The sequence below is a fragment of the Idiotropiscis lumnitzeri genome, chromosome 10 (assembly GCF_059441095.1).
Source record: "Idiotropiscis lumnitzeri isolate Australia: NSW breed Sydney's pygmy pipehorse chromosome 10, RoL_Ilum_1.0, whole genome shotgun sequence".
NCBI classification, from domain to species: Eukaryota; Metazoa; Chordata; class Actinopteri; order Syngnathiformes; family Syngnathidae; genus Idiotropiscis; species Idiotropiscis lumnitzeri.
The window spans coordinates 3,261,706-3,289,660 of record NC_142400.1 but is presented as its reverse complement, the minus strand read 5'-3'; the positions used below and the strand labels follow the sequence as shown (position 1 = coordinate 3,289,660).

At 43.2% G+C, this 27,955-nt stretch overlaps 1 long non-coding RNA gene across 1 annotated transcript; it reads right to left on the bottom strand.

Moving 5' to 3' along the window:
• Window positions 1-503: 503 nt before the first annotated feature.
• LOC148328635 (uncharacterized) lies at window positions 504-27,955 on the bottom strand. The gene is made up of 3 exons (XR_015845548.1): window positions 27,700-27,955; window positions 20,646-20,700; window positions 504-695 (listed from the first exon to the last, which is right to left on the bottom strand). It is a non-coding gene; the product is annotated as an uncharacterized LOC148328635 (long non-coding RNA).

Below are 27,955 nucleotides of genomic sequence, written 5' to 3'. Positions count from 1 at the left end.
GCCGCCTCCGCTCCTCCCGCCCATCCTGCTGCTTCTGATTGGTTGCAAAGTCAGCAGGTTGAAGTTTGACCTTTGACCCGGCAGCCTCACGTTCTAGTTCACACTGAGGAGGAGTTCCGCTTTCTTCAAGCTGCAATGCTTCTTCCATGCGGGAACGTGTTGTTTGATATGTTGGGTTGTGCGTCTTGAAACTGCTTGGTCGGCAAAAATGAAAAGAATCCAAAAATTTTAAAAAATGGTCAATTTGACCCAATTTGTTTATTTATTTAATTATTTTTTTTGCGGACCTATGTGATTTAGGAAAATAAATATTGTAAATCACTTTGTCCATTTTGTCAAACGGAATTGTAAATTCACACTCGTGTGTGTGTGTGTGTGTGTGTGTGTTGTTCGCTGAGGTTCAGGAGCAAAAATCACATCAACCAGGTAAAATAAATATTCTAATTGTCTTTTATTTTGCAAATTCATGGTGGATTTTGCACAAGGCCAGGATGGAACAGGAGTAAAAAGCCACACGGTACAAAAACTGTAGACCGGGGTCTATCAAAAAAAAACAAAAAAAAAAAAGCAGAAAGCAGAAAGCACATGTGAATGAGAACAAGAACCTGCCTCAGCTGCCCTTCAAAAACCGCCGATTGTCAAAGTCACGGCAGGTGCGCTGCAGGAGGCCCCGCCCACCAGCACTCAGCCAGGCACTGAAACAAAAAACACAAAATGAAAACTGAGATGTGACCAATTTTTTTTTTTTTGACCCAATTATTTTTAGGATTGTGCAAAACCGCTCTAGAACCGCAGGAGCAGCTCACAATTCATCTAAAAAAAAAAAAAGTGCAAAAATATTTTTCACCGCCATGCAACAATGCCCATTTTATTTATTTTTTTTTTATTATTATTATTATTATTTATTTATTTATTTATTGTGCAGCCCTACTTCATAATAGGCCCCACTTTTTCAATGGGAAGTCTGGACTGCTTCAGTTGCTTCATGAGCGTCAGTGAAGTCCGTGGGAATCACGCGCCTGTCTCACTTTTTGGGGGAATGTGTTGGAAATTCAGAATGAGTATTTGCAAAAAAAAAAAAAAAAAAAAAAAAAAATCATCAGATTGCAAATCATTCTATTTTGTATTTATGTACATTTTACACGTCATCCCATCTTCAGTGGAATTTGTGAAAGGCTGACTTTCTCGTGTGGGAACATTTCTTTTCTCCTCCTTGCTGTTTTTCTTTTCTTTTTTTTTTTTTTTTGCACGTGTGGGTGTTAAAAAAAAAAAAGTTAAACGCCTGATGTGGTGTAAGTGAATAGTGGCCCATCTGGCGGGATGTTGATCCTCTTGTTTTTTTGTGTGCGCGCGTGTGTGAAGCTGCGTTCACGCTTGTCTGTTTGCACGTGTCTGATGTCAACTCAATATGTGTTTGGAAATGTGTGTGTGTGTGTGTGTGTGTGTGTGTCTTCAATTGGCTTTCCTTTTGGCGGGGAGGCCATCCAAGGCAGAAGGCGGCTGCGCTGGCAGTGCGTTTCATGCTTAATTCTCTGTCAATTAGCGGGCCCGTTACCTTCCCTCTAGCGAAAAGGGAGCAGGAGAGAAACACGAGCCCACAGAAACGTCGGGGCTTTGACAGGCGCGGTGTTCAATCATTTATCCCCAGGCCCCGGGGCCACGGAGCCCTGTCAACAAACATTCCATTGAAATCATATCAAGCCCCGTACTCTTTCCCTCTTCTTCGCCTGCCGCTTTATCGCTTTCATTCTTCACCCGACGTTTCCTCCCTCGGCGGGCGCATTCTTCACCCGCCGTCGCTCGTCTTTTTTTTTTTTTTTTGCTTCCCCTCCTCGTCACCCTGCGGGCCTCCTCCGTTCGTCTCTGCGGCGTCGCTTCGGGTTCTTCCAGTAAGTTTTCTTCGCGGGTCTGAGCAAGCAAGCCGGAGTTGGTCGCCGGTGATGCCGATAGCTCCAACGTGCGTTTTTTTTTTATTTTATTTTTTTACGTTTATTAGTTACGATTTCAAATCAAATGATCAGATTGTAGTTGCTCTTCTAATATCGTTAAATGTTACTTTGTGAAATCGTAATAAATATCGATTTTCATAGCCCGGTCTTGATTCACGTAACCATATATCGATATTTTTGGCGACTTCACGAGTCACGTGAGATCGTCACTAAAAGTAAAACTTGAACAACGTCGCGGGCCAGCATTTAATTTTTTTAAACAATTTAAATGCTTTTTTTTTTTTTTTTTTTTTCAGAACAGACCCAAGAGAAAAAAATTTAGATTTATTTAGCGCATTTTCTGAACTACAGAGCACCCCTAGTGGTGAAAAGAAAATACAGGCACAGGGTTCAAAATCTAGCAAAAAAGTAGCGGCTTTTCGTCCGTAAAATACTGTAATAATTTTGTGAATGATTCATATCAAATATTTACAAAACATTCTTCCGCTCACAGTCCCGCCGTAATGTTGCCGCCATTTTTTTTTTTTTTTTTGAAAATCCAGCTAAACCGTTCAGGAGCTTAATTTTGAGAGGTTTTCCTTCGTGAACGTGATCGCCAACTTTAATTGCGGTTCACTTTAGTGCTGGCGCAACGGAGAAACAATTTGGGCGCAAAAAAAAGCAAGTTAGCCTTCGAGCCGTCGCGTCATAATGGGAGACCGAAAACGCCGTTTAAGCGACATCCGATTCTCATTCTGAGAATTTGACGAAAGCATTTCAGACAGGCATCTTGATGCAGCTCCTCTTTCACGAGGCGGATACAAACAAGTAGGCGATGAGGAACATCTTTTGACCCAAATCCTCTCTCCTCGCGCTTTAACCTAGCAAGACGTGTTTACACACTAAATAGTTTTTGATACGTGATGAAGATGAAAGCGGTCTTTCATCGCAGCGTGGTGCACATCGGAAGCCAATGTCAGTTGCAGGAGCCGCTCTCCTCTGTTCCTCAACATACAAAAAAAAAAAGGGAAAAAAATCAGACCGGGAATTCGCGTGCGAGCTCGCGTGGAAATATTGGAAATTAGAGCGCATTATCACATCAGAAAAATGCTGATGCGGGAGATTTCGCAAGGTAACGCGGACAAAGGCCAAATGGATGTTTTCATGTACTTCTTTATTTTTTTCCTGCCGTGTTGTGCCGGAGGCTCCAAACATTGATGTTGCGATATGAAAAGGGAAGATGAATCTTCCGCTCGGTCCCCTGAGCGGCGGTCCCGCGATGAGCGCAACTCACCTGGGCCTCAGTCTGATAAATAAATGTAGCGGCTTAATTATTAAATGAAGAGAGAAGCCGTCCGCCCGAGGCTTCCTCTGGACTTGCGTATATATATAAATATATATATATATATTATAAGATATTAGAAGAACAGCAGAACAGAAAAAGGTGTCTTCAAATGGGTTTTAAAAATGGTCAGAGAGGGGCGGGGCTTGCGTAACATTTAATGGGAACTCGTTCCATAGGGTCGGACCGGCAACAGCAAAGGCGAACAGAAGTAACTTAAAGCGAACTCTAAAGTGCACTGGGAGCCAGTGAAGAGAGGCCAAGATTGGGGTTATGCGATCCGTCTTCCGAGATCTAGTTAAAGTCGAGCAGCAGTATTTTGGCGCAACTGGAGATGCTTGAGGGAGGACTGGCTGACTCCAAAATAAAGTCAAATTACAATCATCTAGCCCAGAGGTAACGAAGGCATGAATTACTGTTTTGAAGTGCTGCTGGGCAAGAAAGGGCTTCACTTTCTCTTTAGTCAGCCCACGAAGATGAAAGAAGCCGGATCGGATTTAAAATCACTGTCCAGTTTGAAAGCCAAGTTTGAGACTGTTGGCTTTAGATAAGAAAAATTTTGTCGCAGGTTTTGCGGTATAACGTTCACCAATAGTTTCTGAAAACGTTTAATGCAATTTTAATTTTTTTTTGTGTGGAATTGAAATTAGAGTCACAATATGCATACATGACACTTAATTAGGAACGATTATGAACATGGAGGAGGGGGGGGGGCGATATTTGGGACCTCTGGCAAAGCGCTCAATTCAATCTTTTGAGCCACAAATTGAACTTTTGGCACGGAGCTGCGCTGTTTGCCCACCGTCTGCCAAAATGCAAAAATCCACACTCCCCCCCCCCCCCCTGTTCCCACTTGGCGCGCGCGCCCGCGATAAATCAGAAGGCGCCCGACGACAATTAGCACTCTGTTGACACTCCATTCACATCCGACACCCGATGACGGACGGAGGACGGCGGCCAAGGCCTCGCGTCGCCGTTTGTCAAATCGCAATAAACACAATACAGTCGACGCTCGCGATGAAAAAGCAACCCGGGGGACGCGTCGTAATCCCCCCCGGCGGGATTCTACGACTATACACGCCTCGCAGGTCAAATATATACAACAACCTTGTTTGCATTCAATAGCAAATCAGTTGCTCCGAGCAATCAAACGCGGTCTCAACAACAACTCATCCGGTCTAATCTCTCTGCGGAGCGTCCGACTGGATCAATTAATTACCTCGTGCGTCTTTGACTGGGGGGGGGGGGGGGGGGTCATCCGTAATGATCTTGAAATATTCATTCGTCTTTGTTGTCCAGGGAGCGCCAAGTTCTGTTTGTTGTCTTCGGCACGTCAACCTGGACGGCGGAGACGACGTCCGCGCAAGCGTTCTTGTCTCGCTCAACCGACTGGAGTTTTAATTAGCGCTGATTGCTCGCTTTCTTTTCTTTTGGCGCCTTGTGCTGAGTAAGCAGGCGCTCGCCCACCTGAGGGGCCGCAAAGCGGCGGCAGAGACGGCGCGTATTCAAATATGCCCTTTGATCCAATTTCAGGAGGGCCGTCTTGCAATCACGCGGTGTTTTTATTTTATTTGACTGGCGAAGGAGGGGGGGGGGTGGAGGAAAACAATAGTTGGAGAAGAAAGATGATATTTGAACGTGACACTGCAAGGGGAATCGGCAACCTTGAATTGAAAAAGTGTTCATTTTGGCGAGTGGGAAGAGGAGAATGAAATCTGAAAAAAAATTGCAATTTCTCAAGGAGGAAGTTTTCGTATTACAGGAATTAAAATTGAATGTTACGAAGGGGGGAATATGCAAGATGTAATTCTTAACACATTCACTACCAGCCGGGTAAAAAAAAATGATTTTGGACGCCTATAGCCGTCAATGGTAGTGGATGAGTTAATAGACAAAAAAAAAAAGTTTGTAAAAAAAAAAAAAGTTGTAGCATTGTGAGAATTTTTTCCGAGATTTGAGCGAATAACGATATATAGAAATATGCAGTCAAAAGTTGATATTAAGTACAAAAATATTTCATGGACTATAAAGTCATGTTGCGGGGCGAAAATTGCAAATGAGAATAAAGTACTCTCTAAAATGACTATTTTTGTTCATCCAGAACAACAAATTTATTCTCGTGAAATTACTTTTATTTCCTCATAACAGTCCATTGTTAATTCTGTAAAATTAATTCAAATAACATTTTTAAAAAGGTTGTAAATAAATGAAAACATTTTTCTGTCAATATTTTTTTTTTCGTATTAACTGACAATTCTCTTAAAACCAGATTTATTCTCGAAAAATTACTTCGATTCCTTCAAAATTTTACGATCATAATATTGACATTTTTTTTAAAGTTTAAAAGAATGAGTGAATTTATATTTTCCTAAATTCACAACTTTCCCCCCCTCATAAAATACTCCAGCTTCACTCTTGTGAAATCACTTTCATTTTTTTCATTCCAATTTTATTCATGTAACATTTCAACTTCAACTTTTATGTCAGTTTTCCTCATAATATTTCGACTTAATGTCCTGACGTAGTTTTGAAAATGCAAACTTTTTTGTCTTCAATTTAACTCTTGCAATTTTAACAATTTAATAGTGTAAAAAGTAAAATTGTATTCAGACTTTATTCTCATGTCAGAAAATATTCTTGCAAGGTTAAGGCGAAAAAAAATTCCAAGTCCTCCTTGTCAGTAGTTGGCGCTATAACGCGGCAGATTGACAAATCGGTGAAACTTCTGCATCAGGTGTGAAAGAAAATTGTATATATCAAAAGTACTCGTGGTATCGGTGAGGACTGCAAATACTTAATACTTAGTCTTTTTTTTTTTTTTTTTTTTTTTTACTTTCCACGTTTATTTCTTTTTGCGTTCAGTTTTCGCCAGCGACAAATGTTTTCATCCGTCTCACGCTTGCGTAATTTTAGCCTGTCCAGCGATTCAAAAACATTTTCGGTGGCAAAAATAGTCTAAATACGGAAAGAACGAGTCCACAGGAAGGACACGGCCATGTTGTCGTTTGTGCGGGGAGGAAGTCGGAATGTTTTCGGGCAACATTTGCAATCAACTTTTCCGACTTGCCCCAAACGTCCTTGGCGGGGAACACATGAAAAGGTGTTTTTCTTTTTTTGGCGCTTGTGAAAAGGAGCATTCAAGGACCACCAAAGTTTTTCTATTTTTTTGGGGGGCGGGGGGGGGCGATGCCTGTCATGAAGGAAGGGGGGTGCACGGGCGGGCGGGCGGCGGCGGCGGCGGGAGTGTGTTCGGCTGCCAGCTGGCACGGGAAGCCCGCACGAACGTCCCCGAGATGAGCGAAGGGCCAGCTGGAACGGCGCCGAGAATTTGAACAAACTCCGCGGGCCCGTCCTGTTACAAGTGACACAACACAAGACTAATTGTGCATTAATCAGCGCCTTCGCGGCGCTCATTCCGGGATTTGATTTGGGAATCGGCCTTTTTGGCTTGCAGCTTGCCAGTTTCACTTGGGGTTCGCTTCTCTGATTGTGTAAAAAAAAAAAAATTTTTTTTATTTTTTTTTATTCCTATGCCAGTTTTAATACTTAGCAGAAGCAAATTCAGAAAACCAATTAATTGGCCAATTAATACAAATAATTAAAAAAATGGAAAATAAAATGAATAAATTAACTTTTTGGTTCCCTTATGGCTTACAACAATAAAGATAAAAAAAATTACAGGCAGAGCATTTGACTGTTGACAGTTTTATGACACTGTCCTTTAGTATCTTTAACTTTATAACAAAAACTCATGAAAAGCTGCCTTTTTTTCTTCGGGGGGCGGGGCTTGAATGGTGTTATCTCTGTCGCCTGTTGCAATGTGTTATTATGTAAAAATAAAAAAAAGGGTGGGGCAAACATTTTTAAAAAAAGTTTTGAAAATATTTTCAAACTGTTAACTCACTTACTGCCATTGACGGCGAAAGACGTCAAAGATCCATTTTTTTTTTTACTCAATTGGTAGTGAGTTAATATTGACAGTTACATCCTTTTTGTTATTTGTCACATCAAAAATGTCATTTTGGGGGGTCTGGAACGGATTACTGACGTATCCATTGATTTAAATGGGCAACGTCGATTTGAGTGATTTGACTTGCGTGCTGCATCATGAAACTCTTCAGTCACCAAACGCACTTTATGATTACGATGATGACGAGGCTGCAGCTCAGGACCGTGCGCAGGATACGTCAATATCAAAGGAATGAAATAAATCTTTTGGCAGAGGCTCGACATTTCGCATCCGGGTCCCCATCGGGGGTCTCTGGCCGTCACGCACGTGGCACGTCTGGCTCCTTCCACGGCCGGGTCGACACTAGCCGGAGTGTGTGCACATGCACACGTGCCAAAGTGGGTGGAGCGAGCATGTGTGCGCCGATGTTTCACAAGCCAAGCTTTCAATTAGGCCTCAGAGTATAAATACCCACGGCTGATTGGAATGTGCACAAAAGGGCCCCGTGGTCTTGGCCAAGGTCCAAAGAGGTCCGTCGCTGGCTGGCTGGCAGTCATGCTGCAAGCTGACTTTGTCAATGGCCGCACTCATTCCCAGCTCGCCTTTTTCCATCCCGTCACAGACGAGGGTGCATCGGTGCGGGCCTCTGGTTGAACTTCTTCCCCTTCACACTTTTTTTTTTGTTGTAAATTTGGCATGTCCGCATTTGAAATTCATGTTTGCAGCTTATGTGGTTCAAACAAGCTCCACTCGCTTGGCTACGAGTTTTGTGGCTATTCATACCACCCATAAAGCAGTGGCGGGCCCGTGCATTTCACACGAAGGCCTTCAGTGAAGACCTAATTAGTCCGACTTCAATAAGTCATTTACGACACAACGGCTGGACGAATAATGGACGACCTAGCTTCTCTCGAAAGGTCCGTCTTGAAAACGGCCTCGCAAGTGCATCTGCAATCAAATCCACACTTTTCCCTCCTTCAGCCATTTTGGTTGAAAAAAGCAAGAATATCTTTTAGATTTTCGAATGGTCGCCTATTACAACTTTCCGCTTAGCGCTGCCCCCTCTCGAGTGAGTATCCAATCACAAACCGCGTTCATCACCTTCAACGTAAAGCCAGCCAGAAGGCCTTCCTGTCCTCAACTCGTGATCTGATTGGCTCTCGCAACTGTCTATCAAAACCCCCTTGAGACACAGAACAGACGCCCGCACGATTGTAACTGAAGGCCTCAGACAAATCGTTCGTGCTACTGGTCTCATGAAATCTGCCTGGCAACACGAGCGAGCTGAATTCTGATTGGATAAAAACTCTAACCTCGAAATTCAACACTAGGATATAACATGACATCAATGTGAAAAATATGATCATGATTTCTTGATTTTGATAGGCCAGCAGAGAAGGCCTTGAAGGCCTTGACTGCCCACCACTGCCATAAAGTCAGTTAATAAAATGGTTACCTAAACCAGTCGCTACAGGTTCAGCACCTGGTTTCTTGTTGGAAAACGCTTAATTTTCCCAAAAAAGAAGAGGGGGGGAGTTTTTTTTCTTCTATAGATTCACAATGAGCCTCATAATGAGCTCGTAAAAAAAAAAAGAAAATAGTCTGGACTCTGTTTTCTACTTTACTTCAAGCGCATTTGACGTGTAGCATCGGCTAAGCTAGGCGCTCACCATGTTAGCATTAAGCTAGCAGACTTTAAAGCCATGTTTTAAAGACACAAGGTGCCTTTGTTTGATGTTTAGTTTGACAGCAAACTTCAAGCGGCGGTCCCTTGAAGCCTTTTTTTTTTTTTTGTTCACTCTCTGCCAAACTTGCTGCTTTGTTGTGAAATAACGCTTGTAATCTCAAACTTTTACTCACAAGTCAAAACAAAGGAAAAAAAAAACTTCCAAACACCGGCTTGTATCTCAAAAATCGGGTCACTCGTATCCAAAGTCGCCGCCTTCCCGTGAAGACGAAAGCACAAAAAAAAACAAAAATCGGCGCTCAATTTGTGGCAAGGCAAAACCACACCCTCAAAAATCAGATGCCCTTTGTTAGCAGGCTGACCCCCCTCCCCCCTCCCCCCTCCCAGACGTCCCAGTAAAGACCCCCCTCCCCTTCCCCCAAGTCTCCTCTGCATCCCCGTGGAATCAGCAGAGATTAAAAATTAGGGGATTAGGTTCCCCTGCTCGGGCTGTAATCCGAGCAAACAATGCTCCCCGACACCGAGTGCCAGCTCCCGAGGCGTGGCTAAGTCCTCCGTGTCAGTTATTCCTTATGGAAGGGTTCTCTCGGAAAAAAAGACGCGCCCGCCACCTTCTTTCCTCGCCGTACCCCAACCACCCTTCGCCCCCCCCGCCCACCTCTCTTTATGAGCCGCCGCTGTAATGAGGCAATGTGGGAGATGAGAAGGGGGGGGGGGAGTCCTTCTATCTGCTAATAGGGTCAATGGAATAAACTGTTTACGTGGAAGGGGGGGGGCGAGGGGGTGGTCAGTGTTGGCACGAAGTTGGCGGATAAACGTTGGTCTCGTCTGGTCCAAGTCTGGTTTTTCGGGACCGAGTATTGCAGTTGGGAAGTGCCTGTTTGATTGCGCCATTAATATTTTTTTTTTGGGGGGGGCTCAAATAAATGGCAATTTTATTTGAATTTTTCAACACTTTTCGGGGGTGTGTTTCACTTGTTTTTTATTTTTGTTTGTTTTTTTAATTCAGCCGTTAAAGTTTCTCTTTTAGTCAACAATTACTATTTTGGGGCATCGGCCTCCACAAAATTATTTCAAAATGGCTTCCAAAATCAGTTTCACTGAGCAACACATAATTTGATGCGTTGACCCCCCCCCCCCCCAAAAAAAAAATTTTTGGGTCATTTTGCCCATTTCAAGGGTCCATTAAATTCCAAATTTGACAGACAGATGTGTGGCACTGCGATTGGCTGGCGACCAGTCCGGGGTATACTTAGTCAGCTGGGATAGGCCCAAGCAAACCGACCGGAGTGAGCTTTTTTTTTTTGTGAGTGCATTCCAGTAATTCTTTAAAAATCCACGAAAAACAAAAACTTTGACTTTACGAAACGAGATCTAGTGGGGTGATTCACATTAAACCGGGGGAATGTTGTATTTTTCAGACGGGTGACACAAACCTCCCAAATTTTCTGCCCCCCCCCCCCCCCCCAGGCACAAGGGTGCTCGGGGGGCATTCATTGCTGCTTGCGTCTTTTATGATTTTTTTTTTTTTTTTTATATACCACAGCAAACAACAGTGTCAGGCAGTAATAATGAGTCCAATAACAGCCGAAGAGATGTAAGGCCTTCCGAATTAAGGCGCTCTTTTAAATATGTCAGTGTCGAGCGCCGAGCTACAGCCGGGCCATGGCGTGCGCTCCTTTAATTTCATTGCTCTGTCAGCGTTTATTAAAACCCATTCGTCACAGCGTGGGGGGGGGGAATTGATAAGGAAAATAGTGAGAGGAACAGAGAAGACGCAAATGAGAGAGATGTCGGTGTCGCAAGCCGTCCAGACAAAGAAGGATGACTTTCTTGGGACAGATAACAGCGTTGTCATATTTTTGGAGGGGGCAGGTGGCGCTCACGCTTCGCCGTCACCTTGGGGAGTCTTTTAGGTTGAAGGCAAGAGTGGGAGTGGCGCAGGGAGGGAGGGAGGGGGGCTCAGCAGGAGTGATAAATGAGAACCCCCCGCCCCCACCCCACCAGACCACCACCACCCCCTTCACTATCCTCAGACTGTACTGGAGCCTTCGCCAGGCCACCTTGGTGCCCATTTGTAACTGTCTTGGGAGGGGCCATCAGTGACCCGCTGACGTAACGCCCCCCCCCCCCGCCTCAATTTCCTGAGGGGCGAAGCACGAGATGGAAAATGCGTCCAATCCAAAAAAAAAAAAAAAAGATTTTATTGATGTTGATCACCACAAAAAACTTTGCAATAAAATGTTCTATTTTCCTTCACTAGTCAAACTAAACTTGGAATTTTGATTCAAATTGCATTTGTGGAATATGTGAATAAGAGAAATATATATATATATATATATATATATATATATTTAAAGAAAGATTTGAAAAAAATATATTTATTTTCAATATTTTTCACATATTTTTGCTATTCACAGGCCAGGCCAGTCCCTCTTGCCTCACCTATAGTGGGTGGTCCACTGCATTTAAATTTCTTCAAAAGCACAAGTTAGTCTTGGAAAAAAAAAAAGTGTCTTTGTTCTCGTGAAATCCCAACGAGTGTTCCTCCCCCGCAAAAAGATTTGTCCCACCAATTAACTTTGTAGAAGCGGCATTGTTGAAAAACATGCGATTGTTTGGCATCAAATCTTTTACTTGGGAATATCGCGCTGTCAAATGCCTTCTCGTGCGATTCAGAAATGGCATCAAAGGGGCACGCCCCCCCCCACACACACACACACGTACCGCCGATCCCACGCACCGCCCCTGCGCCGTACCTACTGTACAATCAAAACGAAATTAAATGATTTATCAGAGCTTTGGCGCTTTCCCGCAAAGTCAAAACATGAAAAATGAAAGACAAGAAAGGGCTTTCAGAAACACTTGTACAATGCATTTTACCCATTTGCCCCTCCTCGCTCGCTCTCCAACTGAATAGTGCATGATCGTGCTCGACGGAGGAGTGGCAAAAGAGGAGCCGGGGAGAGGCAATAAAATCAAGTGTGACAACATATGAATTTCAAATTTCTTGGGCGACATCAAAGTGCGCCGTGCGACAAGGACACTTTCTGATTTTTAATTCCGTCCTCTGATTGTATCGCCGGGGCCCTTAACGAAGAGCCGGGGAGCCCTCGAAAGCGGCGAGTGGCATCCGGCGGACAGAGATAGAGCGACGAGGAGGGGAAAGAAGAAAAAAAAAAAGAAAAAGGGGGGGTGGGGAGGAAAGGGGCGGAAAAAGAAAGAGAGAGAGAGTGAGGGAGAGGATGTGAGATCAGAGAGGGGGGGGGTGAAGATGGAGGCGGAGAGAAGAAAGGAGAGGATCATCCAAACAGCGGCGGCCGTGCTCTTTGTTGTCGAAGCGATCAGAGCGTCCCTTTCATCACGCGGAGATGCAGAGGAGGGAAAGAAAGAAAGACAGACAAGCGGGCGGCCCGAAAAGTGACACGGGAGGGCACGCTCTTCCTCCCAAGGACTCGTCGGGGTGGGGGGGGGGGCGCGTTATCGATACAGTCGGGTGGTGTTGTCGACGATGGCTCCCAACGAGAGCGGGCCAGCTGCAGTTGGCATTGAGGGAAAATCAAAATGACACACCGGCGATAAGAGTGCCGTTAACCTGATAATTGTCAGACTTAACTCTGATCAAATGGATCTTTGACGTCTTTAGCCGTCAATGGCAGTAAATGAGTTAGTTAAAAAAAAAAAAAAACAGTTACTCGGTTCTTGAGTCGTTTTCTCTTCTTGACTTTTTACTCTCGTTCCTTGAGCTGTATTCTTCTAAAGTGACCGTACTTTTACTTGAGTACAATTTTTGGCTCCTCTAGCTACCTGCAGTGATAAAATACGATACGCTGCTTTGAACCCGAAACATGTTTACACGTCAACACAAATGCCCCGCTCTGGTTTTTTTTTTTTTTTTGCCGCTCCTCGCCGCAGACGTCTAATTGCCTGCGAGACTTCTCAGCGGGAGGCCGGCGAGCCCTCTGGCAAGGCTTCTCCTCTGGCAACGCTCGGTGCCAGCAGCACCGCGAGGCCAGCCAGGGGTCTCGCCCCCCCCCAAAGGGGGCGCACCTTTTGGAAGCGGATGCTGAGCTCCGGGTGGGGGGGCGAGTGGAAAGGTCATACGAGCGGCGTGTACCTCAGTGATGAGGCGACTCCCTCGCATGCGTCGCCTAGCAACCAGACATTGAAATTAACGTCTGATCGCCGTGACGAGACACACAAGTGAACCAAAACTCAAATTTTTTTCAGGATATAGGCTGTCATTCGGCAGATTTTCTTTTCTGGGGGGTTTGATTTAAGAGCAAAAATTTGAGATGTGAGCGCTGCATGGCGGTATGAAATTCAAATCAACTCATTTCAAGGCTTCAAGTTATTTATTCCGACTCCCAGTTGCAGTCAAACGAAACGTCAAATTAAGACGTTAAATCCGATTACGTTAAAGCTAACAAACAAAGCAAACTGCCATAGACAGGCTAACAAATAGCATCCGCGTTCTGATGTTGTAATCCCTCAAGCGATGGCTATTGGGATACAAATGGTGCACCAGTACATGTAGACCGGCAAAATACTCACGTACAGTATCGTTTAAGCCAGGTGTGTGCAAACTACGGCCCGGGGGCCTCATGTGGCCCCTTCAAGCGTTTAAATCCGGCCCGCCGAACTTGAAAAAAATTGAAATGAATAAACCTTGTTCATGTTTTATTTTCTAAATACTCTGGCGTGTCAAAGACATTTATATTGTTGTAGCACTTTCGTTCACTTTCATTTAGAATTAAATGTATTTATTTTTCTCCAATGAGGTGAGGTTACCAAAACACTCGTCCGGCCCCTCTGTCAAATTTTAGAAGCCATTGTGGCCCGCCAATCAAAAAGTTTGCACACCCTTGATTTAAGCTGTTGGAAAAAAATAATTAATATTCATGGAATTTCCTGAGTTTAGTTGCTTTTTATGTTATAGACGAAAAACAGATTGCAACATTTTGGTTTTATGGGGGAGGCTTGAATGGATGTACGCCTTTGCATGATTTGAGATACAAATGCTAGCGTGGCCTCGAAACTTTTTTTAAAAATTATTTTAATTCTAACTAAATTAGCCGTGCCTCAAGACTTAAGCACACTTTCACGTTTTTAGTGTTATATTTGGAGTCATCTTGGCTGGATAACTTTAATGCAGCTAACTTTGGAGTCAGCCAGCGCCATTCAGATATCTCCACTTTCATTCTCAGATTGGTCTCTCCTCGCCTTACCTCTCTGAACTGCCGCATCCCTACGCTCCCGCCTGCCACCTTGGGTCAGCTGATCAGCTGCTCCTCAGGCACCGAATGCCACTGCGATGTCAATAATCGCAAACATTGTTTTGAAATTGCAGCATGTTGGAAATTTTATTTGGGATTTTTATTGGATGTAATCTAAAGCACTTTGTTTCAGATGCGCTTGTTTTATTTTAAAGGGCCCTGTAAGTAAAATTGAGTCAAATAAAAAAAAAAAATTAATTTCACGAGAATTAGGAATTAAGACACACACACACACACACACACACACACACACACGAGGCCCCTCCTGCACGGCAAAGCAGCTGAGAGACGTGCAGCCACAATGGCCCTTTAGGGCGAGACGGTCCTAATCCGTCCCCCCGTCCCCCCCCATCCGTCCTACTGCGCCGGTGAAAGGGGGCCTGTCAATCATAGCGCGGCACCCTCGGGTCCCCGAGATGGACGTGCTCAGATTTGAGGATTTACTGTACCCCCTCGTCTCCTTTTTTTTTTTTTTTTTTTTTTTCCCCCCGCCCCGGCTTATTAAAAAGCTCCTCGCAGACGCCACTGAGCGACAGCACGCGTCCCGACGTTTAACATGCATGTCGGGCAAACACGCACGTACAAAGTACAATGTGCTCTGAACGACGCAAATGTTTTTTTTGTTGTTTTTTTTTTTATGTCCACGCAATACAGATAATTCAACAACAAAAAAAAAATTTACTCATTTGACGATGCAAGAATTTGCCTTCTCAATAGGGTTGAGGTCAGGGGAATGGCGGTTTGCCACATTATGAGTTGACCCTCCTTTTGCACCCTTCGCAGCTAATGCCTTGTCGTGCATGAGAATTATTTAGTCTTTGCAAGGCGTTGCAAACTTTGCAAACGTGCAAATGGGCGGATGGGCCCGGTCATTCATAGAAGAAAAAAAAATTTTCAAATGTGTATTAAAAAAAAATTCTGATTAGAAACTAATTGTCATGTTTAAAATCCATCCTTTATATTTAATTTGATTATTAATGAACCAATTAATTTTCATCCTTTTAATGAATTTGTAAATTTTCAACAAATTAAGCAAATATTTCATAAAAAAAACTAATAAATCAAATAAATCCACAAATATATTTGAATGAACTTCACTGAGAAAAATGTCTAAATGAATGCAACCAATATTACGAGATAAGTGAAGGTCATTCAATTTATTTTTTTTTTTTCATTTATTTCGAACTTTTAGCCTTCATAACACTGTGAGGTGGTGCGGGGGTGCGCGCGGCATGGTGGGGGGGGGCGTCAATATAGTCTACGTCAACAAACAGTGACGACATGGATTTAAAGGGAGCGCTATTTTTACTCAAAAGTTAATGAGGAAGACAGGCATGAACACGGATGATGATGATTTTGGATGCGTTTCATACGGCTGCACACACGCACGCGCACACACACGCACGCGCACGCAGTTCCGCCTAAGCTGTGAAGCCAAACACTCTGACCTACACAGAGTAAACACTTATTTAGAGGTGTCAGACGCCGTGTGTAATATCCTCTGGCACAGTTTCTGAATGTGCGTGCGCGCGTGTGTGTGTGTGTGTGTGTATGAACGTGCACGTGTGTGTGTGCGTTTGCCGTCAGCTGAGCCGTGCACTGTCCGTCTCAGCTGGGTGACGGTGATCAAATGTAACAGACAGCGAGGACCCGAGTGCACTTTCTGCCTCAGAGACATTGGCCGAGGGTGGGGGGGGCAAAAGCGAGCCTTACGACCGCCTCCGGCCACCATTATCCCCTCGGTGCGTGACTGTGTGCTTGTGCGAGTGTGACAGTGTGACAAACTAGTGTTTACTCACAAATGTGTGTGTGCGTGTGTGTGTGTGTGTCAGTTCAATCGTCAATATGCTCACGCTCATACAAGTGAGAGACACATACATAAGTTGGCGGGGGCAAAAGTCGCGTCAGTGCAGCGCCTGGAAGAGGCCCGTGAGTCATAACTCGCCAGAGACAACTTCAGGGACAGCTCGGCGAGAGAAGCGGCTTCCACCGGGGATCGTTTTCAGTTTATCGCACGAGACCGCGCAACTCGGTTGTGAGCACTTGAAAAACAACCGCAGCTGCTTACAAAGTGTGGTTAAAAAAATTGACAGTAAATCTGCAGTCATAAAATTAGGGACACCTTGGTGAGAGAAGCGGGGTCCACCCTCCCAGCCAATCACAGGGCAATTCTTTCCAAAGACGCATTTTCGACTCACGTTCCTACGAAATGACAATGTTGAGTCTTTCATGAACTGAACAAATGTTTTTGGGGTGCGGGAGGGAGATTCGGTCGCAAAAGGTACATGAGAAGGTTTTTTTTTTTTTTTTTTTTTTGGTCCCTCAATACTTGCAATAATAAAAATTTGAGAGTCAAATATTCAGCGAAAAAATTCTCACAATAAATGTATTCCATGCTGAATATTTGACTCTCAAATGTGATTATTTTGTTCCAAATATAATAATTTTAGCGTAAAATGATCTCTCCGAAATTTAGCGCGCAGAAACTTAAGTAGCTCCTGTGGCCTCATAGATTATTTTTTTTTTTTTTTATCGTTTAGCAAATATCACGAGGGCAAGAGATGACGAGGAAATACACATTTAGTTCATGGTAAAAAGATGACGATCGGTAAGGGAAATGAAGTCGATCCTGCGCAACATGAATCGAAACCTGAAAAAAAAAATGTACAAAGTGACAAGAGATTGAAATATTTTTGACCCTGAAGCGAGTGTGTGTGTGTGTGTGCACTTTATCTGCCCCATCCTCATTTTGTGCTTTCTGCCCCCCCTCCTCACTTCTCATACTCCCCCCATTCCCTCCCCTCCCTCCCACATTGCGCCTTTTAATGGTAAATCAACAAAGGGCTCACATGAAAGAAAGGCTAGCTCTCTCCATTTTTTTTTTTTTAGCGGGCGAATTATTCATCAGCGCCAGGCGCGCGTTGGCACTGCGGGCGAAAATCCTGCAGCGGCGGGCGCTCCTGTTTTAATTGCCAGAAAATGACTGTAAATGATACGGGGAGAAGGCCGAGAAGGGGAAAATGTGAGGTATGAAGAACAAGGAAAAGAAGGACGACACCCCCCCTGAAAAAAAAAAAAGCGGCAATCACAAGTGAAGTGCCTCTCCACCCCAAGCAGTCCCCCAAAAAGAAAGATAGTGGCGGGAGGACGAGGGGGTTTGGGGGGGGGGGGGCATCAAAAAAAAAAAAAGTAGTGGGATTAGGTCTGAGAGACAGTTTACTACGCTCTTTTTGTGCGGCCAACCTGCAGGATTAGAGATAACAAATGTTAGCCGAGGACGGGCACCTGCTGTGAGCCGAAGGAGGTGGAGGGAGCAAGAGGAGAGAGCCCGCTAAAACAGCAGCGTAAGGAAGTCGTGGGGCGGCGGGGGGGACAAAGAAGAAGGAGATGGCGCAAAATAAATCTGGTCTCGTGAGATTGCTGGAGGTCGGAGCAGAGCGCCTAATCGGACGAGCGTGCTCCGAACGCATCTCGACATGGACTTGATCAATCATTGGGGGGGGAGGGAATAACGTAGTTCAGTCGGGACTTTGATATATTCATTCCATTTTTTTTTTTTTTTCATTGAAATGAATTGGTTTTCAACTAATTCACTGTCGGACAGTTTTGAAGCAGAGTTTCTCATATTGCTGGCCCTTTTTGAGAATTTTGACGGATCTTTCAAGCCCCACGGAATATTGTGTTCTGTTATAATACAATTTATATTTATTAATTTATATTTATTTTTTTATTTATATTTATATTTATTTATTTTTATTTATTTATTTATATATTTTTATTTATTTAAATTTAATTTATTTATTAATTATTTCAGAGTTATTTAACAAGAAAAAAAATGATTTCTCGGCTTTTCAACTCTTCGGTAATCATCATCAGAACTTCGGTTGGTTTCACTGAAAACGATGGTTTCCGATAAAATTTTTAAAAATTGGATTCAAATTTTGCTTCTGTCCAGCAGAACATCAACATTAACACTGATATTTTTATAAGCCTGATCGCATAATTGCCTAGATCACGGGTGTCAAACTCAAGGCCCGGGGGCCAAATCCGGGCCGTCATGTCACTTTGAGGGCAGCGATGGCAAATTACAGTGTGTGTCTCCACTTCATTTTTCTTGTAAAAATTGTAAATTGTCTTGACGTTTGAAAACAGCCCGTCAAGGCAGCAAAAAAATTGTGCCTGCTAACGAGTCCAATCAGTTTTAGCCTTCATTCATTCTCATTCAACAACTAGCCCCCACCCCCCAGAAAATAGATACATGAACTCATCATGCCCATAACTAGCGTTCATGTGTTTTGACCTCGATAGGAGGGGGGGGGGGCCTCGCCGCCTGCTCGGGCTCAGGAAGCACTCAGACTGGTCAGTCCTCAACGAAAAGCCCGTCTGGAGCCACTAACTGGCCCCACTGCACGAATGACCAACACACACAGTTACGGGGTCCAACCCAAGGTGAGCTGCGCTGTGTTCCGCAAGGTGATGTGTGTGTGTGTGTGGGGGGGGGGGGGGGGCAGTTGGACAAAAGGTCTTAACCTCAGCCTTGTTGCCCGCACTTCAGACCTGACGGCTTTCACCTCCCCATTAGCATTCAGTCCCGGGTTCGACCTTTCATTTCTGGAATTTACAGTCTGAGCGCTCGGAAAATGACTCGATGAGAAACGGGGCGAAGAACATATGCACGCAAAACTGGCCTCAGTATGTTTCCCGTTGTTTCCGTTTCATCACTCTTGAGGGGGGTGATATTCCAAAAAAAAAAAACAAAAGCCAGCGGATAACTGCAGGGGCTGCTAAACGAAGCATAAAGACCCCGAGTGACCGAGGGGAATTATTTGGCTCCATTAAGCAGGCATTAACATGAATTACTATCTAATTAAAATTAAACAGCTCATTAATAACTTTGCGGCAGGGGCCTTAGCGTGGAAGTCCTCTCGAGTGAGTTTGCGTGTGTGTGTGTGTGTGTGTGTGTGTGTGTGTTGTGTTATGTTGTGCGGCGGGCCAAGAGAGCAATCAAGTGGGATAAAAGCCAGCAGCTGCTCCACGGGAGGGTCTGAGGGTCTTTGGAGATGAGACGCTCACCTGGGCGGCCAAACACGTCGCTAGGCTAACTTTTTACGCCACTAAAGTTTTCAACTGAAAACATCTAAAAACCCGGCTTGTATATTTATAAAAAAAAAAATAATAATAATAATAATAAACTAAATAAATGCAATAATAATAAATGTTTAAATGTGTATTCTTCATAATTCTACAGTAGCCCGTTTAGGCAGCAAACAATTTGGGGCTGATTTAATTGTGTGTGTGTGGGGGGGGGGCGTCAAGCTCTTCCGGTCACTGCCGAGTAAAGACTTTTACAATAGTGAGTTTTGTTCTATTTTTCAGAATTGCCTTGTGGTTTTGTTCACTTTCAGTGCGGCCCGTTTAGGTGGCAAATATTTTAGGTCTTGATTGGTTGGTTAACCTCCCGTGGTCAGCAGTTGTCTGAATCTTAGTGTCAAGTCGAGACTAGCGGAACTTGCTTTATTGATTTGAATTAAAAATGTTTTTTCTCTTGTTCTGTTTCAATTTCAACAGCAGCCTGTCTATGCAGCAAAGAATTTTTCCAAATCGCGGAGTTTTTCTTTAGTTTTTTTGTGTGTGTAACATCGTCTCTTATCAAACTTTTTTCCTGTTTACGTCCTGTTTCAATTTCTACAGCAACCCGTTTAAGCATGTTGGTGCATATTCAGTTGAGGCCTTTGCAGCGGCCTGACAAGCATAGACTACTGCAATATTTGTTTTACTTCAAAAAAAGAAAAAAAAGATTTCTCTTTTCGTTGGGGGTCCTCCTGGGTCATTGGCGACGACATACTGCTGCCATAGTTACAAGTTTTTTGTTAAAATTCTGAATAGTCCCATGCCATAGAAAGTGATTTTTCCTGTGGATTTTGTGTTTCTACTGCAGCCCGTTTAGGCAGCAAATAATTCCAAGTTTAATGAAATGGAAGGCCTCTCCTAGTTACTGCCAGAAGTGGCACATTGCAATATAACTTGAGTCCTCGTCTCTTGTACTGTCAACTTCCTGTTTCAAGTTCTACAGCGGCCCGTCTAGGCAGTAAAATGGAAATCAGTTGTTTTTTGGGTTTTTTTTTAATTTATGGTCGCTGCCAAGTGGAGACCATTTTAACACAATCCAGTAGCTTTATTTTATTTTATTTAGTTTTTTATTCTTTGGAGTGAACGTTTCTGACGTCCTTTTTGCTTCCCATTTAAATTTTTCTGGGCTCCGAGAAAAAGAAAATGCGTCCGCGTGGCGACTCGCCGCTTTGAGGAATCAAGTAAATAGTTAACGACTCTACATTTGCAACATGAGAATACACCAAGCAAACGCACACGTCCGAAAAGGAAATGGGTGAATGTTTGCGATGGAGCTGCAGGCGCGGTGCCAGCACGCATATTTTGACAAGATACGTGATGGGCGTCGACTCACTCCCGTTGTGTCCTGTCGTGGTTTTCGACATGTCAGTGGATCCGCCTGGCGGGATCTGTCAGCGGGAAAGAGGGAGAGCGAGAAAAATGGACACCGGGTTACATCAGTGGAGCGAGAAAGTTGAATGAAGATGACAAAAAACAGATGGTGAGCTCTAAAGGCCAATGCGTACATGCTAGACAACACGCTACAACCCAGGACCAGACCTGTCTAGGTAGCACAACCCGTTTGCGTGAGAGATAATATTATTGTTCTGATTATTGTTATTGGGATATTTATGACAAGCTTTGTTAGTTTTTGGTTCAAAATGATCCCACACCCAGCTTGTCTCTTGCCCTGTTTACTTCTGATTTCAATTTCTACAGCAGCCTTTCTAAGCAGCAATCAATGTTAAACGTAATTCGGTCGCAGGCGAGGCCTCAGACAAGTCGAAAATATTGCAATAACAAGGTGTTTTGTTCTTCTTTTTTATGTTGTGAAAGTCATAACTCCTCTTTCGATTTATATAGCAACCCATCTATGCAGCTCATAATTTGGTAGCGTTGCACTTTCAATGCATAAAAAATGTTGTTTTTTTTGTTTTTTTTTTTTAATCATTTCATTTTTTTTCCTTCAGAATAGTACTACGCTAATTTTTCCCTTGTTCAATTCACTTCCTTTTTCAATGTCTACACCAGCCCATCTAGGCAGTAGACAATTTGTGTCTTAATTAGTTGGGTTGCCTCTCCTGGTAACTTCCACGTGTGGAATATTCTTATACTTACAAAGTCTCTTGTTTTTTTGTCGTTAAGAATATTCCAGCAGAAAACTTTTCCCTTTTCCAGTTTACTTTTCCGATTTAATTCCTAGTGTAGCCCGTCTAGGCAACACAAAATCTACAGCCTAATCAGTTTGTGGGGTTACGGTCACTGCCAAGTTGAGATGTTTCAAATATTAATTGTAACTTTTCTCCTAGCCTGTCTATGTTCCCATTCAATTCGTACAGCAGGCCGTCTAGGCAGCCCAATTATTTGGGTTCCTGGTCTTCCTTGGTCACCAGCAAGTTCGGACTATTGCAATACTTATGAGTTTAGTTTTGTTTCTCTTTTCTTTTCCTGAATAGCATCTTTCCAAACTTTCCTCATTTCCAGTCGACATTTCATTCAAGTTATTCGGCAGCCTGTTTAGCCTGCAAACAATTTGGGACAAGATGGGGGGTGGGGGGGGGGGGGCTTTCCTCGTCACTGTCACGTAGAGATGAGTTCAATATTTAGTTTGAATGTATTTGTTATTCTTATGGTTCAAAATAGTCCCAACCCAACCGTATCTGTTGTCTTGTGTATTTTCAGTTCGTCCAGCTGCCTGTTTAGGCGACAAACAATTTGGGGCTAAACGAGATAGCGAGTCCCTACCGATTACCAACAAGTGCAGATTTTTGCTATATATTTTGTTCCGAATGCCAAACTTACCAATTTTGGACAATAAAGGGATTTCTGATTCTGATTCTGAATTTCTTCCTGTTACAATTGGTACAGCAGCCCGTCTAGCCAGCAAACAGATTGGGCATTCATTATTTGGAGGATAGTACGGACGATCCCAATATTTATGATTTATTTATTTTTTTTTCCAGGTTCAGAATAGTCCCACATAAACTTTTCCTTGTACTGTTTACTTGCCCTATGCTCTTCGACAGCAGCCCATCGAGGCAGTTGATTGGAAATGTGTTTTCCGCAGTCCTACTCACAAACTAACCCACAAGTACCTCTAGCCTTCGGTGCTTTCGTGAAAAAAAATAAAGCCGGCAAATGAACAAGAAAGAGAGCAATGGATGTTAAGTTTGGCCTCAAAGTGTTTCACGTACACACACGGCACACACGCACGGACACACGCAAGCGCGAACACACACACTTGTCTTCCCACTTCCTTGGCCAGGAGCTGTTTACCTCTCTATCAGTGCTGTTCTCTATAAGTAGAGACCCAATCCATATTCACCGGCCTGAAATTCCTCTGCTTATCTTCACCCGACCCTTAAAAAAAAAAAAAAAACTTTGCATGTTCCCCTCTGCGCACACACAAACACACGCGCGCACACATACATAAACATGTCTTTATGGAGGCAAGAGGCGAGCACGTCGGGCCAGGAGGGGGTCGAGGATAAGAATCACCTTGAATTCAAAGTAGAGGATTGCGCCTTCACGGCACAGAGAGGATGGACATGCAAGCCGCGTCACAAGTGGACCTCGGGAAGGCTTCGGGGGGACGGGGACGGGGACGGGGTGGGGGGGGCTTTAGAGAGTGTGGAGAGTGAGGCTTTGTAGGAATTTATTGGCCTGCATTATCAGGGGGGATTTAGTAGAATGATTCTGGAAAAAAAAAATAGTCAAAACGAATCACGGGTTTAAAGTCGAAATTTTCTGTGAATTTTCGTTTTTAGATTTCCTAGAAAAGAGGAAATATCATTTAGAACCATTTTGAAAAAATATGTAGTTTTGTGGAGTTTATTGTAGGTTTACCTCATTTGGGGGGATTATTTAATCAAAAGCAAAAAAAAGCCTACTAGAACAACTAAACTTTCTGTTGAATCCGAGATGCTTCAAATGCTGGCAGGTGTATGTTGCCTCCCATTTCACACAAGTAGTTGAAAAAAAGTTTTGAAAAGATTTATCCTCATTACAAAAACCTGGCCTTTGAACAGGGGTGTGTAGACTTTTTCCATCCACTGTACGCTGAGTTTCCATGGACTCGGCATTTAATTATTTGCTGTACATGTGTTCATACGTCAGTTCATACGTTGTTTGCAACATTTCACACACGTTTGAGCTTCTTGTAGGTGCTGCTGTTTTGGTCAGCAACGGCCTTCTCAGCGACAGACCAAGTCTTCAATGGGGAACCACTCGGCTATTAATTAAGCGCACTCATTCTGCATTCATAACTGTAATATAAGGGCTTATCGTTATTCAAGATTTCAAACAGGAGTGTGTCGCATTAAATATTGCGATAAATACATCTGAATGTCCAAATAGGAATTTGGCCCCATTTGGAGGTGCTTAATTGGATTAGCCCTATTCCCAACATGTTGGTTTACATGAAGTGGACTCGGGTGGGTGGTCGCGTCGAGAAGGGGAGTCGCAGACATAAGCATTCCGAGTGGCAGTGCAGCTCAAAGAGTTCTGGAGCACGGGCTTGGTTGAAGGGGGGGCGGGCGGTTTAGTCATCACGGGTGCCTGTTCCGTTGCGAGTCGGCCGCCTCCTTGTTTGGAGCTTCAAGTTGGGAACTCTGACGACTAATTGCGCGCCGGTGCCTGGCATGAATATTCATGGTGGTGTGTTCAGACCCCGTCTAATTAGTGGAGAGTTAGAGGAAGAAAACTCGCACCTTGCATACCCACCACGAGGGAAGCACACACACACACACACACACACCAACACCACCTCAATGTGCTCCCCCTTCTCCCACTATGCAGCTCTCGAGGGAATGCTGGCAGAGTAGCCGGAGTTCATTAGTCAAAAAAAAAAAAAAAAAGAGAGAGGAAAGAAAAGTTACCTGAAAAGCGCATATTTGGTCTTCAAAAAAGTGGACGTGCAAACAGACTTTTTTTTTTTTTGCATATTTGGGGGCCTATTATGCATGTCTATCAAAGAACAGGCACACGCAATTATCTATTGGAGAATTTAAAAAATGTAAACATGGAACGGAAACGTCCCCTGTGGGATTGGGTGGTTTGGGAGGGGGTGGGCGCTTCACGTTAAATATCTAATGAGAGCCTTTGAACAAAAGTAATACTTTGGATTTACCTGTGGAAAGTATTGAGGAAAAAAAAAAATCACTTCCGATCATGTTTGCCTATTTTTGTCCTTGAGGTGAGGGTGGAATAAGTCAAAAACGTTTTTTTTTGTTTTTTTTTAACTCATTCAATCCATAAAACATACAATTTCCAAAAACGTAGTGCCCGCCTCCCAAAGACGTATTTACACGTTTAAGCCCTTTTTTTTTCTTTTTCTTTTTTTTTTTCCAACTTAGCGCCGTGTTTTTATAGCATTAGAACACAATATTCTGTTGGCCATGCAAAATCAGTCAAAATCCAGAAAAACGCTGGGATCGAGGGGTTTCCTCCAGTGAAAACGGCTGGCATTAAATGATTAATTTGGGCATTGAAAACACTTTTTATTGCTATTTTTGTGTCGCAAATAAACCTGAACATTACGAAATCAAATATATTGGTGTTTTGGGATTATTTTCATTGTTGTGCCTTGACTTACATTCATAAAAATAAAATAAAATAAAATTGCAACCTCCAGTTTATTGTTTAATTTTTACAAAATGTGCAAAAAAAAAAATCATGCAATTTTGTGTTTTAAAAAAAAAATGTGTTGTTTGTGCAGAACGACCGGAAAGTTTTGACTCGACTGTTTTTCGAGTGATTCTTTCTCGCAGAGGATAAAGAGGATATGCCTGTGAGTATTGTGACATTGCCTGTCTACATTTGTTGCTGTAGCATTTGTGTTCAAAAATCCGTTGCTTAAAGCAGCATTTCCCAACCATTTATTGTCTTTTGTAAATCCTCACTTAGACTTAAAAAGTAAAACACAACAGCTGGATTATCTGAAAATGTTAACATTTATTTCTCATCATGGCCTTATTTTTAACTCCAATTAAATAAATATGAATAACTATGTTGCCTTGAAAATTAATATATAATAGATACGCGTTTTAAAAAGAAATCAAAAGATTAAAAAGAAAAAAAACCATGCCTTAGTTTTATAAATCAATCGGGAATCAAGTTGAACGCCATTTTATGAAATGACTGAGAATATTTACTTATCATCTTGGGGAAAAAAAACATAATTATTTCCACGTACCCCGTGCAATGTGCTTGTGTACCTCTGGTTAGGAAACACAAGCTCAAAGGTTTGGAACGACCAAAACACTGATGCTAGTTTTTTATGCTCGTCCGTGGAAGTTTGCATTGTGCGTTAGCATTACGCTAATGGACTTTCATAAGTTTTATGTCACGACTTTTCTTGTCAGTAATCTGTTTTATGCAGGCCCACTGATTGATATTGCCTTTGTGGAATATAAATTAAGCAGCAAAATCGACTTGATTTTATCCATCTCAGCAAGCGGCCATTTTGTCACGTCTGTCAACTGAAAATGGACTTTTACTGCTCAATTCATATTTCATAAATGCAAAATTGCTTAGAATATTGTGTTTAGACTTGCTAGGATGCGTAGAATAGATTTTGGTCAAATCCGTTTTTGACTTGACTCCCTCTTTAATTTTTTTTTTTTTTTGCATTGAATCTTCAACTGCAAATGTAATTGTTGACGAGCTCCTGCTTGTTGCAAAGTTCACTGCCACCACCGTGATTGTCAAATTCTTGCTCACAACTCAAACTATGGCTTGTATCCCGAAACACTCGTAGGTGGAGGGTGGAGAACTTTGACGCTGTCCGGTCAGTGACTCCGCCATTTCCCTCCCCTTCTGTTTTGCTCACATCCTGCATGTTGACCTGATGTCAAGTCATGTCATGCAAGAAACTATAAATTGATAAATTGACACTGTGGAGAATTTGACCCAACAAAGAAGAGCTTCATATTGTGTGTGTGGGGGTCGACTAGTCACTCCCCAAGAACAGAAGCCCCCCCCCAAGCCCCCCCTCCCCTCTCCTTTTTTTTCTGCTCATCATCTCCCAGATTCATCCCACATCCACGATGCACATGGCCTGTCATCCACTTCTGTGGGCTCCCTTTCATGGCGCGCACCATGGAGACGTAGTTGGACACGGCAAAAATGCACGCAGGGTACTGGGGGGGCCATCATTCCTCCACAAAACACCCCAACCTCACGACCCCCCCCCCCCTACCACCACCACCCCACCCCTCTGCTGAGCATCTGGATGTGGCTTTTCCTTCCACACACAAGAGTGACTCTGTGTGGCGTGCTTTTTATAGACGGTCCGCAAGGGTGGGGGCGACAAATGACCCCCCCCCCCCAGAAAAAACACAGAAGCTCACAAAATGAATAAATAATTGAAAAATCCTAAAAAGCTGTGAAAAATTACATTATGTAAATTCAAAAGGGAGTTAAAAAAGAAAAAGTGAGTCGAATGTGCGAGAGAGACGCAACATTGTCAATCAGCACTGTGCAAAATGTACTGTCAGGAAGGATGCGGTGGCCATAAATCACGCCATTCGCCAGACCATAAACTCCACAAGCTCATGAAAATGGCATGCAAGAGCTTCATCGTTGTACTCGCTGTGACAGATCAATTAAATTGAATTAAAATGTCTTTAAAAATACGGTTACATTTGTAAAATATTTTTGAATAATTAATAATATTTTTTCAATGGTTTTACTTAACACATTTAATCCATATATAATTTACAAATTTCAGTCAAGTTAGAAAAAATTCTGAAAAAAGCGCAACTACCAACTACTCAAGCACTCGTTTCCCCAAAAATTATCCTGAATTCGCGCAACAACACGGAGTGACTTCAGACGGGGAGATGCAAGAAAGACAAAATAGTTCAATTAAATTTAAAAAAAAAAAATACTTAACTCATTCACTGCCATTGACGGGTATAGACGCTAAAAATTGAATTCATAATGAGTTTAAAAAAAATAAAAATACTTAACTCATTCACTGCCATTGACGGGTATAGACGCTAAAAATTGAATTCATGAAAAAAAATAAAAAATAGTTTCAATGAAAAACTTCAACATAATTGGAATTCGGTGCGCAAACAGGAATGAAAATGTCTCTCATGCGAGACGGACGGGTGGCCAAAAATCACGCCGTTCAGCAGATGATGACGGCGAGCACTTTACAAATATTTGCACAAAAAAAACTCAAAACATCGCCAACCCTAACATTTCAAATGTGCAAATTGTCATTTTACAAACTTCACCGCAAGCTCACGACAGGGTGGCCATAAACCACGCCTTTTGCCAAACGATGACGCCGAGCACCTGTGACCATCACACCCCCACCCCCCTCCCCTCCTTGTTCGCCCCCCCAACCCACCCACTTTCTCCCACATGTGGACTCACCAGACGAACAACCTCAGTCTTACCTTTCAAAGTCTCCAAAAATGACGCGGGCGCTCTTCATCGCTGCTGTAAATAAATCGACAACACCCGAACGTGGACGTACGTAAAGAAGAAGAAAAAAAAAGAAGAGATTTAAATGGCAGCACTTAGGCGTCCGGAAGGAGGAGCGCGAGGAGGGAAACATGCGGCCCATTGCCGACTTTTAAGGCGAATGCAACGCCAGAGATGTAAGATTTGTTTAAAGCCCCGCATTTCCATTTAAGAACGTGATTGTGTTTG